The 16,967-nt window shown below is 38.8% G+C and overlaps 1 protein-coding gene across 6 annotated transcripts in view; it reads right to left on the reverse strand.

Moving 5' to 3' along the window:
- Gpam (glycerol-3-phosphate acyltransferase, mitochondrial) overlaps positions 1 to 16,967 on the reverse strand; it is a 70,523-nt gene that overhangs the window by 36,604 nt on the left and 16,952 nt on the right. The window contains exon 1 of one of the 6 annotated variants that reach the window (XM_046449877.2): positions 3,651 to 7,552. The exons of 4 other annotated variants lie outside the window; for them this stretch is intronic. The gene's annotated coding sequence lies outside the window, so the exon portion shown is untranslated. Of the gene's footprint in view, positions 1 to 783; positions 907 to 3,650; positions 7,553 to 16,967 lie in introns of those variants that run through there. One more of the 6 variants, XM_058581303.1, reaches the window with a different exon arrangement.

The raw sequence follows: 16,967 nt of genomic DNA on the forward strand, positions 1-16,967 counted from the left end.
TCTCCAATCCTTCCCTTATCACTCCAACCTTCAATGATTACACTTCCTGTGAAACAAATCTCATAAATTTACTCTGGCATATCTTGGGGTCTTTATCAATCTGTGTCAGATTTCCATAAGATTACAAATTAATCATGTCAATGATTTGCCTCAGTCTCCTAGTTAATATTATAATACTTTAGTATAATAAAGTGCTCAGTAAACACTTGTTGAAACTGAGCAACAAGAAAAACAAGAATTCCTCCTCTTGCATTCTCTGCTTCTATTTATAAATCTATCTGAAAATGCAAATATTATTCTCTTTTGAAACAACCTTTGAGGCTGGGGTTGTAGCTCAGCAGTAGAGCACTTGCCTTGCACATGTGGGGCACTGGGTTCGATCCTCAGCACCACATAAAAATAAACAAATAAAATAAAGACATGTTGTCCATCTACAACTACAAAAAAATTTTTTAAAAGAAACAACCCAAAGCAGCAGGAATGTGTATTCATATTTTTAAAATATTTCAATCTTGAGGTAAAAGACTGTTTTTATTCAACCCCAACTGTACCTTAGCAACAAGCTCAAGGCTAAATACTGTATATTAACTAGAATAAGATGAATTCTAATCCCATAATTTCATGGAATTTTATATGCCGATTATTGGTCCCTGAAAAAAGTGGGGGAGGAGAAAGAAAAGCCTTAGGGTTTGAATCATTGCTAAAAAGAAAGTAACACGAAATGGAGTAAAGAAAGCACCAGAGGAATTTCAAAATGTAAGCCAGAAGGGAAGATTGTCTTACCTAAAATTCCTTTGTAGGCCACTCTTCTGTAACAACCATTGCACAAGGGTGACTCTACTTGTAAATGTGGATTGTCATGCTAGGTGTTGCAGGTTACTTAATGAGAATTGTTTTGGAAACAGGTGACACCCTCAGCAATCTATTTTATCAACAGAACAATAATTTTATTGTAATCTAGTCTAGCCGGCCAATATGGAGCAGCAGGACTAAATTTATTTTCCTGCCTAAAACAACAAAAAAAACAAAACAAACAGGTAAATATAAAACAATGGCTTTCAAACATTAGGCATCATGGATCTGTTTGAGACCACAGTCCCTAAGGGAAGGGAAACAAGTAAGCTGAATCCTATGATTGCCTTGGTTTATCACCTAGACAGTTTCCAGGCTGCAGAGAGGAGAGTCCAGGAAAACCTCCTTCAATTAAGGAGATGGAACTGGGAGACCAGGCAGGCTATAGCAGCTGAAGCTGGAAGTAGAGTATCAGAGAAGAAAAAGAGAGAAGGAACCATGGAGATGTGCAGACTTTGCTCCAGCCTTTAGCTGACTAGCATATAGGCTGGGGAAGAACATATAAATGAGAAGAGAGAACCATTGCCAAAGCTTACACAAAGCAGGGAATTATTCCTGTTTCCACAAGTCAGAACATAAAGATACTCAGTGATCATACAGGACCACGAATAGTGCCCAACCTGGTATTTCGGCTGGGAAAAAAAACCCTCATAATTCATGATGCAAATGGTCTTGCCTCAGTAGCAGGACAAAATTAACCGTGCAATAATTACTCCTCTGATCCTAGTTAACAAATCATAACAGTCAGCCCCCAAAAGGTTCAAACTATTTCAAAGAGAAATCCAGAATAAAGAACACTTATAGGAAATCAAAAATATCCAGTATTCAACAAAGTAAATTTACAGAGGCATCAAAATGAAATGACCAGGCATGCAAAAAGAAGCTTCTGCCTCCAGCCTAGTGAAGAGGGGTGAAAAGAATCAGTCAATTAAAAGAGTCCCAGGAATGACATAGATTATAGAATTAAGTAGATAAGGACATTTTGAAAATGATTATAACTATATTCAGTATGTTCAAGGAAATAGAGGAAAGACATTGAGTGAGCATGGTACATAAAAAAGAAAATATTTATTTAAATAGATCCAAACCAAACATCTAGAGATGATGAAATTAGCATCTGATATTTTTAACACACACATACACATTTGTATAGGATTAAGAGAAGATTAGACATTACCAAAAGAGAGTGAAGAACTTAAAAATGTCATGATAGAAACTATCTGAAATGAAACACTGAGGGAAGAAAATGAGCAAAAATAAAATTGAACAAAGTATCAGTTAACTCAGTATTACAAGCAATTGGTGTCCCTGGATAAAAGGGAAAATATGAGGTGAGAAAGATGAGGGAGAATAGAAAGAAATAATTGTCTAATGGAGGAAAACTTCTAAATATGATGAAAACTATAAATTCACAATGCAAGAAACTCAACAATGTAAGTAAAAACGAAGAAAAAACTCTGCCAAGGAATATCACCATCAAATTGCCTAAAGTCAGCAATAAAACCTTAAAAGCAGTCATGGATTTAAAAAGCCATTGTTGTATAGAAGAACAACAGATAAGAGTGACAGCAGACTTATCATCAGAAATAGGCAAACCAGAAAATAGTGGAGCAGTTTTTTATAGTACTGAATGAAAATAAATCAATATAAAATTCAGACACACACAAGGGCACACACACATACATACGTATGTATGTATGGATATATATGTATATAATTCGAAATAAGGCAAAGACATGTTTTGACACACAAACACTAAAATAAGTCATCACTGGAAGACTCCCCCTAAAAGAAATGTTAAAGTTAAAGAAAATGCTATTATATGAAAATCGGAATCTATACAAAGAATTTGAGATCTTAATAGATAAATATGAAAATAAATAATTTTCTTATTTTAAAAACACTTTATAAAAGACAAGTACAACAAAATTAAAAACAATATCTTGTGAGGTTTTGTAACATTTTTAGAAATAAAATATATGACAATAACACAAAGTCTAAGAAAGATAGACAGTAGTAGAGAAGGGATTTGAGCTACACTGTTCTCATACTAAACCCATTCAACTCATTCTTGCCAATAACTGTCACTGTCTTCAACAGATTTCCTTCTAGAATGATCCAGACTCATGGATCAAAACTTATCCTGGCACACCTGTTCAAGTTGCTACAGATCCACATTTGTGTAGTAGCATTTCTCTGTAATAATCTTGTTAATTAATTTGACTTGTCAAAATCCAAATGGTTAAGTCAGTATGATGGTTCTTAACGTAAAATATAACAATTAGTCTATCAAAATCTTTTAAAGGCAATAGTCTGATTGATTTATCCTTTTTGGACCCATGTTCTTATCATCATCTTTTCTCTAATCTGCTTTATTTATGTAGTCAATAAAAATGAAACAGCTACTTCATGTCCATCACTCTGTAGATACCACATTGAACAATTGAACAAGACAGCATAGTCCCTTCCTCCACAGATTTTTTTGTCAGTTATTCTTTTTTTATTAGTTGTTTAAAACATTACAAAGCTCTTGACATATCATATTTCATACATTTGATTCAAGTGGGTTATGAACTCCCATTTTTACCCCGTATACAGATTGCAGAATCACATCAGTTACACATCCACGTTTTTACATACTGCCATACTAGTGTCTGTTGTATTCTGCTACCTTTCCTATCCTCTACTATCCCCCCTTCCCTCCCCTCCCCTCCCATCTTCTCTCTCTACCCCATCTACTGTAATTCTTTTCTCTCTCTTGTTTTTCCTCCACAGATTTTGCAGTCTCGCATACTTACTTTACTCCTGCTTCATAATTATTTCCAAAAAGGTACAAAAACCAGCAGCAAGTTCTTCAGTCTATGGATTCTGGAATCCACTAGTTGATTTGGAGCAGTCTCTGAGAATTTACTGCCCCATACCTATTCCTTGTCTCTGATTTTGTTCTGGGTGATCTCCTATCTAGCTCTGAGGAAAGAATGCGTGACGGTATCTAAGCCAATGGTGATCCTCTTTTTCCCTAATATTGCAGCTGTTTCTGTAGCCAGAACAGTCATATGACCCAGTTCTGGGCAAAGAGAAAGGCCAACTTGAAGACTTCTAGAACTTTTCTTTCCAAGTAAAAGGGAACAGACACGGCAGTCACTGACTGCTGCTTTCTCACTTTCTTCCCCTCTTGCTGTGTGACAATGACCATACCAACATCATCGATCATGCACCTCTGAATTTTATGCACTCTCTACCTATTTAAGCCACTAGAATCTGGTCTTCTGTGATTCTCATGCAAAAGCATTTCTAAATCATACTTAATTTTGAGCACAGATCTTACTGCCGGAATGACTCAAAAATATGAAAAAAATAAAGAGAAAGCTTAGAAATAGTTCCTGCCAACGCCATGCTGAGAGATGGCAATGCAAAGAAACCTTATCTTTTAGAAAGGACCTTAGATCAGAAGGGATTGGAACTTCTCTGGCTTTCTTTTACCATGTTTGTGGCAGAACAAAGGCTCCATTTTTTACTGAAAGCTGCTTCATCAGGAAATTTATTAGTATATTAAGCTTTAAAATAGAGATATCAAAGAATGATTGGAATATTAGGTGTGGTACTGAGTGAAAATGTCTATAACTGCACCCCATACTTGGACTGCAAATTGGACAACCCATGTTACTTACACACACACACACACACACACACATCAATCAGTATATATACCAATATGTGTATTGGTGTGTGTGTGTATAATCATAAATCAAATTTGAACAATTCTAATTCTAATTTGAATAGTTCAGAACAGTAAATAATGAATATCCTGCCCACTATAGAAAGCAGAACCATTCACAATCCTGCACCATGAAGAGTGTGCCCAACCTATAAGCCCAAACAACTACTCACTCAGCCTTGAGTTATTGCTCTCATGCTACAATATGTGATATTTTTTCTTACATATCTATTTTCTCCCAAGTCCTAAAGTACATAGAACTGTGGCTTATAATAGTATAAACTTCCTGGGCAAACAAAACGGAAGATGAGGAAATTTCCCTCGTACCAAAGCCAATTGTGGTAAGACATAATGTCCAAAGAATGAACCCAACCACATCTAACTCATGTGCACACTGGGACAGGAGGCCCCTGTGAAGAGGCAGGTTGGAGCAACAGTCCCTCAAGGTGGTCATCAAATATCCCCAAGTCAAGCAGGAAGGGCTCCTCAGACTTCGGGGAGATCTGTGCTGGCACCACCTGCCAGATGGGGTATATAATGAGGCTCACCTCCCAGGAAGGAAGCACAGCAGGAACTGGGCAGAACTCTGGGCTTCTAGCTACCAGTGGTGCCTCAGGCAGGGTATGGATTTAGGGCAATTAAGAAACTAGCTAATATATCTTTTTTCTTAATCTGTTAGCTCATTCTTAAGGAATGAAAGCCATTTTCCCTTGTTTCAGGAGTGTAGCTAGGCTCCTTTGCTTTAAATCCAAAAGTCCATTAAGCCCTTGAGGGAGCTTGAGTACTTGCAAATAACAACCATTTTGTGATAGAAAACCAAAAAATGAGAAATTGTTTGCCTGGGGTCAGTAGCCTTTGTTTGGCCCTGAAGTCAAAAGAGATTGCTGTCTGAGAAGCAGGTAGGAATCTGCATGGCCTAGACCTGAAGAAGGGGACAGGGCTGAGGAGTAGTTGTGGTTTGGATGTGAGATCCCTCACATGTGAAGTAGGGCCTTCCCTGGATCTACCTAGCTCACAGTAGCTAGGTATTCCATCGAGAGACTGGAGCTTCATGTGTCTGGCAGGGCCCTGGCAAGGAGCAGTGATGAAGACCAGCCTGAACAGAGCCAAACCTGGGGCAAGGGGCAGGGGGCAGACTCCCAAATTATCACTACTGGATAACTAGGGAAACTTGACAAGAGGTATTTAAAGACAGATTGATTCAACAACATTCACCCATTCCCAACACTCTGACCAAGAGCCTGATCCATACCAGGCACCTTGCTAATTTCTGAAGATACAAGGATGAAGATTATGCATGGACCCTGCCCTTGTGGAATTGATAGTCTGATGGCCTATGGCGTGTAGAAATGGACAGCTGGAGGAAAGATGGGGACAAGTAAGAAAAAGAAGAAAAGTGCTAAACAAGGACTTCAAACAGCCTCTGTCACAGAGAATAGCAGAGGTCACTGACCTTAAAGTGGTGAGGAAGGGCCTCTCCATGGAAGGAGTCCGGAGAAGGACTCTCTAAGAAGCCAACAGACATGCCAAAGCCCAGAGGATGAACAGAGCTTGGCAGAGAGTGAGAATTGAGCAAAGACCAGGATAACTGGAGTTGAGTAAAAGGAAAAGTAGCAGAGGGAGGAAGGGGAAAGCCAAGGTAGATCAGATAAAGCAGGACTTGTAAAGCCACAGTAAGAAGTTCATAAAAATAAAACTGTAGCATGTGACATAAAGGTCATGGAGGGATATGCATAGCCTTTACTTTGTAAGATTAGATAAGGAGGAATCAGGGAACAGAAGCCCAGGTGCTTCTTCATCAATCTGGAAGGAGAAGTGGACAGTGATTCAGGGGCCTACCTAGGGTCAGCCCTGGGGCAACTGGCAACAGAGAATGTAGGCAGAAAGGAAGTCCATTTGGTGAGCAACCCTTTGTCCAGCACTTAGCATGTGCCAAGCACTATTGTAAGTAATTTATAGGCATCATCTCAAGCAAGCCTTTGTCAGCCAGGAGCACGCAGGAAAACAGAGCCCATGCCAAACAGCTCAGCTGAGGGATTCTAATCAGAGAACCATTGAAAAAGGTCATGGAAGAGATGAAAGGACACAAGGGGACCATGAGGCAACCCAGAGATAGCAACAACCCGAGATCACTCTCCCCCTTGGGTTACAATGACAAAGCCAAGTGGGACAAAGGACAGGGAACTGTCCAGGAGGAACCTAAACCTCAAAGTCATGTCCTGAGAAAGAGGGGTCTACCCTCTTTCTGCCCTCCTACTACTGATCCACCCTTCCTATTGATCAAAACAAGCATCAAGGGAGCCTGAGGCATGAGTTTATAGGGTCACCCCCGCCCCCAGACATACAGTAGAGCAGGGAAGATTGGAGAGTGGGTCAGGAGGCAAAGAGGCAAACCCGGAACCATCCTTCCAACAGCCCTATGGATTACCAACTATTGGTACTCCCAGTTTTCAGATTGGGAAACTGAGGAACCTGGAAAGTTCCCATGAAACTAGCTAGTGGCAGAATGCCAGTCTGAATTTAGATCAATGTGATTGTGGAGCACAAACAAGCTCATAGTGATATGTCATTTGGCCAGCCTACGAGGGAGCCTGCTAGTTAGGGCTGAGCTGGAAGATCCTAAACCTAAAGAAACAGACCACACTGCGAAGACTCATTCTCCTGAGGAGCCGAGGGCACTAACATACAGAGGACAGTGGCTCAAGAACTGAGCTACTAGCAGCCAGTCCTCCTAGCAGAATGCCTGCGAACTCTGTGAAGGCTAGGCCTCCAGCTCACCTGTTTCCAATCCCAGGTCTGCTTCTGGCTAGCCATTGGAGAAGATATTTAATCTGAGTCCCAGTGTTCTCATTCTGAAAATAGATTTGCTAATATCCATTTACTTATTGGGTTATTTTGAGATAAAAGAGAATAACCTACATCAAATAATTAGCACAGTACCTGCACATGGTAAGATTTGCTAAATGATAGCTATTACTGTCACTGCTGTTAGAATTTGCTATGGATGCTGCCATAGTGTTTTTGGCATCCCTCAGGGCTAGGCTGCCAAGACCCTATGCTTGGAAAACTCACTTCTTGTAGAAACTTTGGCGGGGGCGGGGGGGGGGGGATGAGAATCCTATTCTTTTGAGTTTGAATCCTGGCAAACATTTTATCCTAAAACCATTGAAACTCACACAAACCCTTAAGGGAGTTTCTGGGAAGCACATCTGTAGATCAGTTAGGATGGGCTAGGTTATGATTCAGTAACAAACATCTCTGAGTTTTAAGAAAACAAAGTTTATTTCTTGCAGATGCTATGGGATAATGACAGATTATTATTTTTTAATATTCATTTATTTTAGTTGTACCTTTGTTTTTATTTATTTTTTTTTATGTGGTGCTGAGGATCAAACCCAGGACCTCGCACATACTAAGCGACCTCTACCGCTGAGCCACAACCCCAGAGCCAACATTATAGCGGCTCTGTTTATGAAGGTCATTGAGGGAACCAGACTGAAAGAAGCAACATGTTGACATGTCCTCTGTGGTTGCCAAGGCTGTGAAAAGGGAATATAGTGAACTCTGCACTTGCTCTTAATCTACATATCACTTCCACTCACATTTCACCAGCTAAAGTAATCATGTAAAGCAAGTGGGTAAGGAATTATAATCCTACCATTCTGTATCCTGTCTACAATTCATAATAAAATAAGTAAACATTTATGAACAGCACTTATGACTATCAGAACAACCTCAGGGACACTTTCAGGAATCCTGAGGGAAAGCAAAGGCCCTAATCTAAAAGGAAAAGATTTAGGAATTTCTAGCAAGCCAGGCTACTCTGTATGATATCATGAGAGTTTTCTTCATTGTGCTCAGGAGGATTGCATCACTGAAGACAGCGTGTCACTTAGCAAGACCTTTTGTTCCTAAATATTGCTTAGGACCACATCCCTGAAAATCACCATGGGTTCTTGGAAGATATAGTCTAAGATGGTTGGTGGAGCCGAGATGCTGACACAAATGGTACAGAAAACTAAGTATCTTGTCTTCTGGAAGAGAAACCCTCACATAACCCTAACCCTAACTTCTAACCTAGAAGTCAGTGGCCAGAACTTTCCTATTGTTGTATAAGCCGATGTGAAATTATTGGGTATTGACATTTTACTGAGCAAGTCCAAGCTCTGAGTATCAGGGGCAAGGTCTTTCCTTGACTTTCACGATCCATGCCCTCCTGCGTTTCTTTCTACCCACCTAGATGTTTTGTTTTCTTGGCATCCTTTACTGGCTCCAGGTCCTCCTTCATTCTCACCCTATTCTCTCACCCTAGCACATGGGAAACTCGGGAAATTTTCCCATATCCCTTCTGGATCTTTTCCCACATTAAATCCAGAATAACTCAGCAATTTTACCTTATAAATCACTCTAAGCCCTGCATCCACTCATTTCCCTCTCCACCTGCACTCTTATCCAAACCGCCATCTTTCCCAGGAGGCAAAATGCTTACTCTGTGTGCACCTCATGTCTAGTTCTGACACCCACCACCCTTCCACACATGCCCTACCGCTTGTCAGCTGGCACAGTTGAAAATGCAGCATGGACCATGCCAAACACCCCCACCTCTCTTCCTCCTCCCCCCTCCAACTGATTAAAATCCTTACAATTGCTTCTTACAGATTTTAGGACAAACTCTGAAGTCTTAAACATGGTCTTTAATGCCTAGCACAGTCTGCTCCACCCTCATCTCCTTCTACACACCCTTTCTCTGACTTTAGCCACCCTACCTTGCTTTCAGTTCCTCAGGAAACAGAGGTCTGTCCTTCCCTTGCACAGGCTGCTTTCTTTGCTTACAAGGGTCTCTCCGACTATTTCCCTTCTTGTCTCCAATCCATGCTTTCAAACACCACTCAAATCTCACTTCTTCCTGAAAACCTCTGTTGACTCTTCAGACGAAGTTGGGCCCCAAGTCATAAGCTTCTCTCTCATAGAATTTATCACAGTTACCATTAAAGCTCTTGGTTGTAGAATTAATCATTCTGTAGCAGTGTCCACGATATGCTTTGAATATAGCCCTTGCTGCTTTGCCACTGCAACTTATTTTTTAAATGGACATGTTTCTTTCTCTTCCTCTCTCCCTGATTCTCCCTAATCTTCCTTCCCCATCCTAGGCAAAGTTATCTGTCCCTAATTACACACTCATCATAGGAATGAAGTGATGCAGACTTTGGGGATGGTTCTAAAAGATCTCAGAAATGACTATCTCCCAAATTAACAAGTGAATTATAACCCCAACAGAGAACATGTGGAATGTAGCCTTTGAGTCACCTCTTTAAGAGCCCCCTGTTCTGGTTGATGGGCAGAATCATAGCCTTTGGGACAGGAGTCCCCTGTGTTCTCCTTCACTAGAAAAGCAATTACCTTTTTCACTTTTCTCAAAACCGTATCCTTGGTATTGAATTGGCATCAGGGACAAGGACCAAGGTTTTGGCAACAATTCTACAACTCTCCCTCTTAAATGTCGTTCTTGATTTCCCCCATTCCCTTCCCCTGCATTCCTAGCATGGAATCGTGCCTTGATCAATAACAAAACAGATGTTCAATATCTGTTTGTCAAATGTCTAAAATACAACTACATAATGAAGAAGAATATGGAAGGTATTTACAACTGCCAACTTGCCTGACCAAGGGTAGTATTCAAGGAGGGATATGTAAATCACAGAACTGGGGGACTCAGGACCTTGTGAATCTTGGGGTGGTCATATACCCAAGCCTGACAAAGGAAGGCATCAGATTTCCCAGGTGTCCTCTACTCCCATCCACACCCTGGGTCAGAATCAAGGGGACAGCATTAACTGTGAAGGAGAATAGCAGCCCAGATCTCTGGTGATGGCCAGCAACACATGGTGGGGATGCACTCTGTGTGACTGCCACCATGGAGAAGAATGCCTCAGTGTCAACTGGGCAGCACAGAAGCTGGAGGAAGCACACATGTGCCCGCATACTTGAAGGAAGGAATTTGAAAACACTTGAAAGAAAGACCTGGAGGGGTTGGAGATGTGGCTCAAGCGGTAGCGCGCTCGCCTGGCATGTGTGCGGCCCGGGTTCAATCCTCAGCACCACATACAAACAAAGACGTTGTGTCTGCCGAGAACTAAAAAATAAATATTAAAAAATTCTCTCTCTCTCTCTTTCTCTCTTAAAAAAAAAAAGAGCTGGATATGCCTGGGGACAGGCTTTTTTTAAAAACCTTTCCTCCCTCAGGATCAGTCTCTTTTTAAAAGGAAAAAAAAAATAATCTAAGACAGGACTACGGAGAGTTCAAAGCCAGCCTCAGCAATGCCAAGGTGCTAAGTAACTCAGTGAGACCCTGTCTCTAAATAAAATACAAAATAGGGCTGGGATGTGGCTCAGTGGTCAAGTGCCCCTAAGTTCAATCCCTGGTAGAAAGAAAGAAAGAAAGAGAGAAAGGAAGGAAGGAAGGAAGGAAGGAAGGAAGGAAGGAAGGAAGGAAGGGAGGAAATATCTAAATGCAAAGTAAACTAGAACCTCAGTCATTCACCATTCAGTCTAATTAGTAGAAAGATTAACCTAAATTCAACTAAGGCTCACTTCTAGAATACTTTTAACAAAATTTAATTCTATTACTTTCAAGGGCATATAGAGGCCCAAAGATTTTCTTTTAGAAAATGTATTCTCTTGAGTGTTCTAAACACGTTCTGTATAACTGCCTTTGACTTTTAACATACAAATTTCCCCAAAGAAAATATCTCCAAAGTAAAAATTTTTATCAACCCAGTTCCAATTATCTAAATTGTCTGATATAAAACAAAACCTGAATATAAAGTCAAAACTCAGTTGACTGAGGTTTAACCATGTCTATTCTAGCAGGCATTCATCATCATCCTACAGAAATAATCTCCACCTGAAAGTAAGAATGAGAGAACAGGCTCTCCGTAACCCAGACCCTGGGGTGAGATTTCTTCTCTAGCTTCCTCCTGCACACCACTTCTTGGATGGACTGTGGAGCTTGATCCCTTGCTGTGTTAGGATGAATGACACATGCATTGCATTCCCACTGCACGTCTAGGTGCAATGTGAGATGGTAAAACACTGTAGTTAATTTTTTCCAGAGGCTCTCCATTTTGGCCAATGTTCCTACTTCATCTCTAAAACCACTGGATACACATAAATTACACACACGAATTAGAGAATTCCTAGTAACCACTATAGGCCATGGAGGTGTTAAGTAAATATTAATATCAGTAATGTTGATTTTTCTCTAGGTGAGTTATAGGTGACATCCTTAGAAAACAGTCCATCTAAATTTCTAGGTCACCTGCTCATTAGCTGTTGAATAAACACAATTCTAGACAAAGAGTAAATTATATCTAAAGCCCCATCAAGGGAGTAAATCCTGGAATGCATGAAACTTTAACCTCCCAGAGATAAGGTTTAGTTGAATTTCAGCTTTACAGACATGCCTAATGTACCCAGAGTAAATTTATTTTCATAGTGATAAAGGCTAGAAAAATAAAGTTACTTTGTTGATTAGTAGCCTCATTTTTTTAACTACAGTAACTCAGCCAAATTCTAATTAAGCAGAGCTGGGATCTGGCTCCCCTCTGCATATGACCTGGTAAATTCTCTTATTCACAAAACCAGAGGTAGCATGTGTAGGAATCCAGTTAATAATTAGGCATGTGCTTCAAGTTTACAACATGGGTACTGTTCAGACACGTCCAAATGATAATTATTCTGAACCACTAATTACAGCTCGACAAACTGCATCATCCACAAATGTGAAGGGTCTTGTAATGCTGTATGTAAACTCAATTCATGGTTTTCATCTCTCTGTGCCCCATTTTCTCATCTATAAAACAAAGCTAATAACAGTACCTATCTTATAGTATTATAAGGATTAAAAGTTAAGATATGTAAGGCACTGAGAGGGTGCCTGGGTCACATGGTAGATACTCTGTGACACTTGCAATTAGCATAAGAGTTCTTGGAATAATGTCTAGGAGGAAGGTTTTATTTGATCCAGATATTAGTACCATTTCACGGATAATTGATAAAGGGGGTATTTTTAAATCATAGTATTCCCTAGCTTTAACCCCAACATTTTTCTTTCCAATTATAAACTTGCATAGAATTTTTCTTTGATAACTACACTATTGACTAAGTCAGTAAAGCCGGTAAAGCAGTAGTTCCTAACTTTCTGGCCTCAAAGAATGTGATCTGATGAAACTCCAGAATTTTTTCCAGGAAAATCACAGTTTAGGGCTGGTGTTCACAGTTTAGGTCTGGTGTCCTTTACCCACAGTGAGATGATCTGTGGCTACCTGGGGCCAGGCTGAAAAATAGTTCTGGGAGTCCCAGCACTGGTTTTAAAAGATTGAAAATTTTTTTAACCCTTTCTTCTGGTATCCTGATATCTTTGCACACCAGAGGCAGTGCCTCTTGGCATCTTCAACTTAGCTCCTGACAGTTCAGACCCTTATCATGCAACTGCATAAATGCTTGCACATATAGAATCTCTTTGATATACTTAACCCCTGACAGACCAACTTCAATGTCAAGATTGTGTAATAATCCAGGCTGCACGGAAGGAGGAGCAGCAGATGACCATGACCCTGGCCCACCGTGTGGTAGGAGCAGAGTGACCCTCATGCGTGGTAGGAGCTGTGCCCCATCTACCAATATGTAGGGTGACTTCCCCTGCAGCTTTCCAGCTAGTGACAACAGCCAGAACCTACAAGACCATCATCCAGGTTCCTGTAGGCAAAGTACTGGTAGCCTGCAGGGACATTACAAGATTATAAGGTAGAAACTGTAATGCCTGGAATCCACACTGCTAGAGAGGAAGACACATGGACAATATGAAGAAACAAGGGGAGAAAGTGCCTGAAACAACCCAAGCTGATACAATAATTCCATTGGCAGCACAGTAGATGAAATGTCACAGAAGAAGTTCAGAATGTACATAATTAAAATGATATGAAAGGGGCTGGGGTTGTGGCTCAGCAGTATAGTAACTGCCTTTCATGTGTGAGGCATTGGTTTCAATCCTCAGCACCACATAAAAATAAACAAAATAAAGGTATTGTGTCCATCTATAATACATATATATATATATATATATATATATATATATATATGATATGCAAAGCAAAGAATGAATTAAGAGAGCAAATACTAGCAAAAATCGACTGCTCCAACAAAGAGAAAAGAGAGGATATACAGTTAGCAAAAGAATATGTCAAGAAAGAGATAGACTTTGAAAAATAAAACAGAAATCCTTGAAATGAAGGAAACAATAAACCAAATAAAAAATTCAATAGAAAATATCAACCACAGACTAGATCACTTGGAACACAGAACCTCAGGCAATGAAGACAAAATATATAATCTTGAAAAAAAAGTTGATCATATAGTGTAGATGGTAAGAAACCACAAACAGAAGGTCCAAGAATTATGGGACAATATGAAAAGACCAAATCTAAGAATTATCAAGATAGAGGAAGGCACAAAACAAAAGGAATGCATAATCTCTTCAATGAAATAATATCAGAAAATTCCCAAACATGAAGAATGAATTGTAAAATCAAATACAAGAGGCTTATTGAACACCAAATGTACAAAATTACAACAGATCTACACCAAGGTACATTATAATGAAAATGCCTAGCATACAGAATAAGGATAGAATTTTAAAGGCCACAAGAGAAAAATTTCAGATTACATATAGGGGGAAACCAATTCAGATTGCAGCAGATTTCTCAACCCAGACCATCAAAGCCAGGAGATCCTAGAACAACATATACCAAGCTCTGAAAGTAAAAGGATGCCAACCCAGAATCTTATATCCAGCAAAATTAAGCTTCAGATTTGATGATAAAATAAAAACCTTCCATGACAAACAAAAATTAAAAGAATTTACAATGAGAAAGCCTGCACTAAAGAATAGTCTCAGCAAAATATTCCATGAGGGGGAAATGAAAAACAACAATGAAAATCAGCAAAGGGAAGAACTGCACTAAAGGAAAATCCTCTCAAAGGAGAAACCAACTCAAGTTAGAAACCAAAAATAAACCAAAATGAACAGGAATCCCAACTGTGTCTCGATTATAATCCTGAATGTCAATGGCCTAAACTCATCAATTAAACGACATAGACTGGCAGATTGGATTTTTTTTTTAAAAATCCAACAATATGCTGCCTTCAAAAGACTCATGTCATAGGAAGACATCCACAGACTGAAGGTGAAAGGATGGGGAAAAAACATACCACTCACATGAGCCATGAAAACAAGGAGGGGTTTCCATTCTAATATCAGATAAAGTGGACTTCAAATCAAAGTAAGTCAGAAGAGATAAAAAAGGACATTTCATGCTGCTTAAGGGAACCATACATCAACAAGACATAGCAATCATAAATATCTATACCTCAAACAATGGAGAATCTACATATATCAAACAAAACCTCAATTTCAAGAAGCAAATAGATCACAACACAATAATAGTGGGTGACTTTAACATACCTTTCTCACCACTGGATAGATCTTCCAAACAAAAACTAAACAAAGAAACTAAAGAACTCAATAATACAATCAATGATTTAGACTTAACAGACTTAAACAGTGTTTCATCCATCATCAAGCAAATACACCTTCTTCTCAGCAGCACATGGATCCTTCTCTAAATTACACCATGTATTATGTCACAAAGCAACTCTCAGCAAATACAAAAAAATAGAGATACTACCCTGTATTCTATCAGATAAGAATAGAATGAAACTAGAAATCAATGATAAAATAAAAAAGAAGCTACTTCAACACCTGGAGTCTAAATAATATGATATTAAATGAGCAGTGGATATCAGAAGACATCAGGAAGGAGATAAAAAAATTCTTAGAGGTAAATGAGAACACCGATGCAACATATCAAAATTTATGGGACACTATGAAGGCAGTACTAAGAGGAAAGTTCATTGCATGGAGTTCATTCCTTAAAAGAAGAAAAAGTCAACAAATAAATGATCTAACATTACATCTCCAAGTCCTAGAAAAAGAATAAATCAACACCAAAAGTAGAAGAAGACAGGAAATAATTAAAATCAGAGCCAAAATTAATGAAATTGGAACAAAAAAAATTCAAAAAATTGGCAAAACAAAAAGTTTGTTCTTTGAAAAAATAAATAAAATTATTTATATGACAAACTCATAGCCACGCTAATGAAGAGAAGAAGAGAGAAAATGCAAATTACTAAAATTCATGAAGAAAAAGGAAATATCACAACAGACACTTAGAAACTATTTGAAAAATTTATACTCCAATAAAAAATAGAAAATCTTGATGACCCCCACAAATTTCTAGAAATATATGATCTACCCAATCTGAATCAGGAGAACATATACAATTTAAACAGATCAATGTTAAGCAAGGAAACAGAAGATGCCATCAAAAGCCAACCAACCAAGAAAAGCCCAGGACTGGACAGATTCTCAGCCGTGTTCTACAGGACCTTTAAAAAAGAACTAATACTAATACTCCTCAAGTTATTTCATGAAATATAAAAGGAGGGAACCCTTCCAAATTCATTCTATGAGGCTAGCATCACCCTGTTACCAAAACCAGACAAAGACACATCAAGGAAAGAAATCTTCAGACGAATATCTCTAATGAAAATAGACACAAAAGTTCTCAATAAAATCCTGGCCAATTGCATATAAAAACATATTAAAAAGATAGTGCACCACGATCAAGTGGGGTTTATGCCAGGATGCAAGGTTGGTTCAACAAACAGAAATCAATAAATGTAATATACATCACATTGATAGACTTAAAGACAAGACATTATCTCAATAGATGCTGAAAGAGCATTCTATAAAATATAGCACCTCTTCATGTTCAAAACACTAGAAAAACTAGGAATAGTAGGATCATACTTCAACATTTTGAGAACTATCTATGCTAAGTCCAAGGCCAATATCATTCTAAATGGAGAAAAATTGGAAGCATTCCCTCTAGAAACTGGAACAAGACGGGGATGCCCTCTTTCACCACTTCTATTCAACATAGTCCTTGAAATTCTAGCCAGAGCAATCAAGACAGAAAAAAGAAATTAAAGGGATATGCATAGAAAAAGAAGAATTCAAACTATTATCATTTGCCAATTACATTATTCTATATTTAGAAGATCCAAAAAATTCCACCAGAAAACTTCTAGAACTAATAAATGAATCCAGCAATGAAGCAGGATATAAAATCAATACCCATAAATCAAATGCATTTCTATACATGTGATGAGTCCACTGAAAGAGAAATTAGAAAAACTATCCCATTCAAAATAGCCTCAAAAAATATAAAATATAAAATACTTACAAAAGAGGTGAAATACCTCTACAATGAAAACT

Source organism: Marmota monax, unplaced genomic scaffold (assembly GCF_021218885.2).
Source record: "Marmota monax isolate L192 unplaced genomic scaffold, Marmota_monax_Labrador192_F-V1.1 WCK01_AAM20220418_F8-fsc00004, whole genome shotgun sequence".
NCBI lineage: Eukaryota > Metazoa > Chordata > Mammalia > Rodentia > Sciuridae > Marmota > Marmota monax.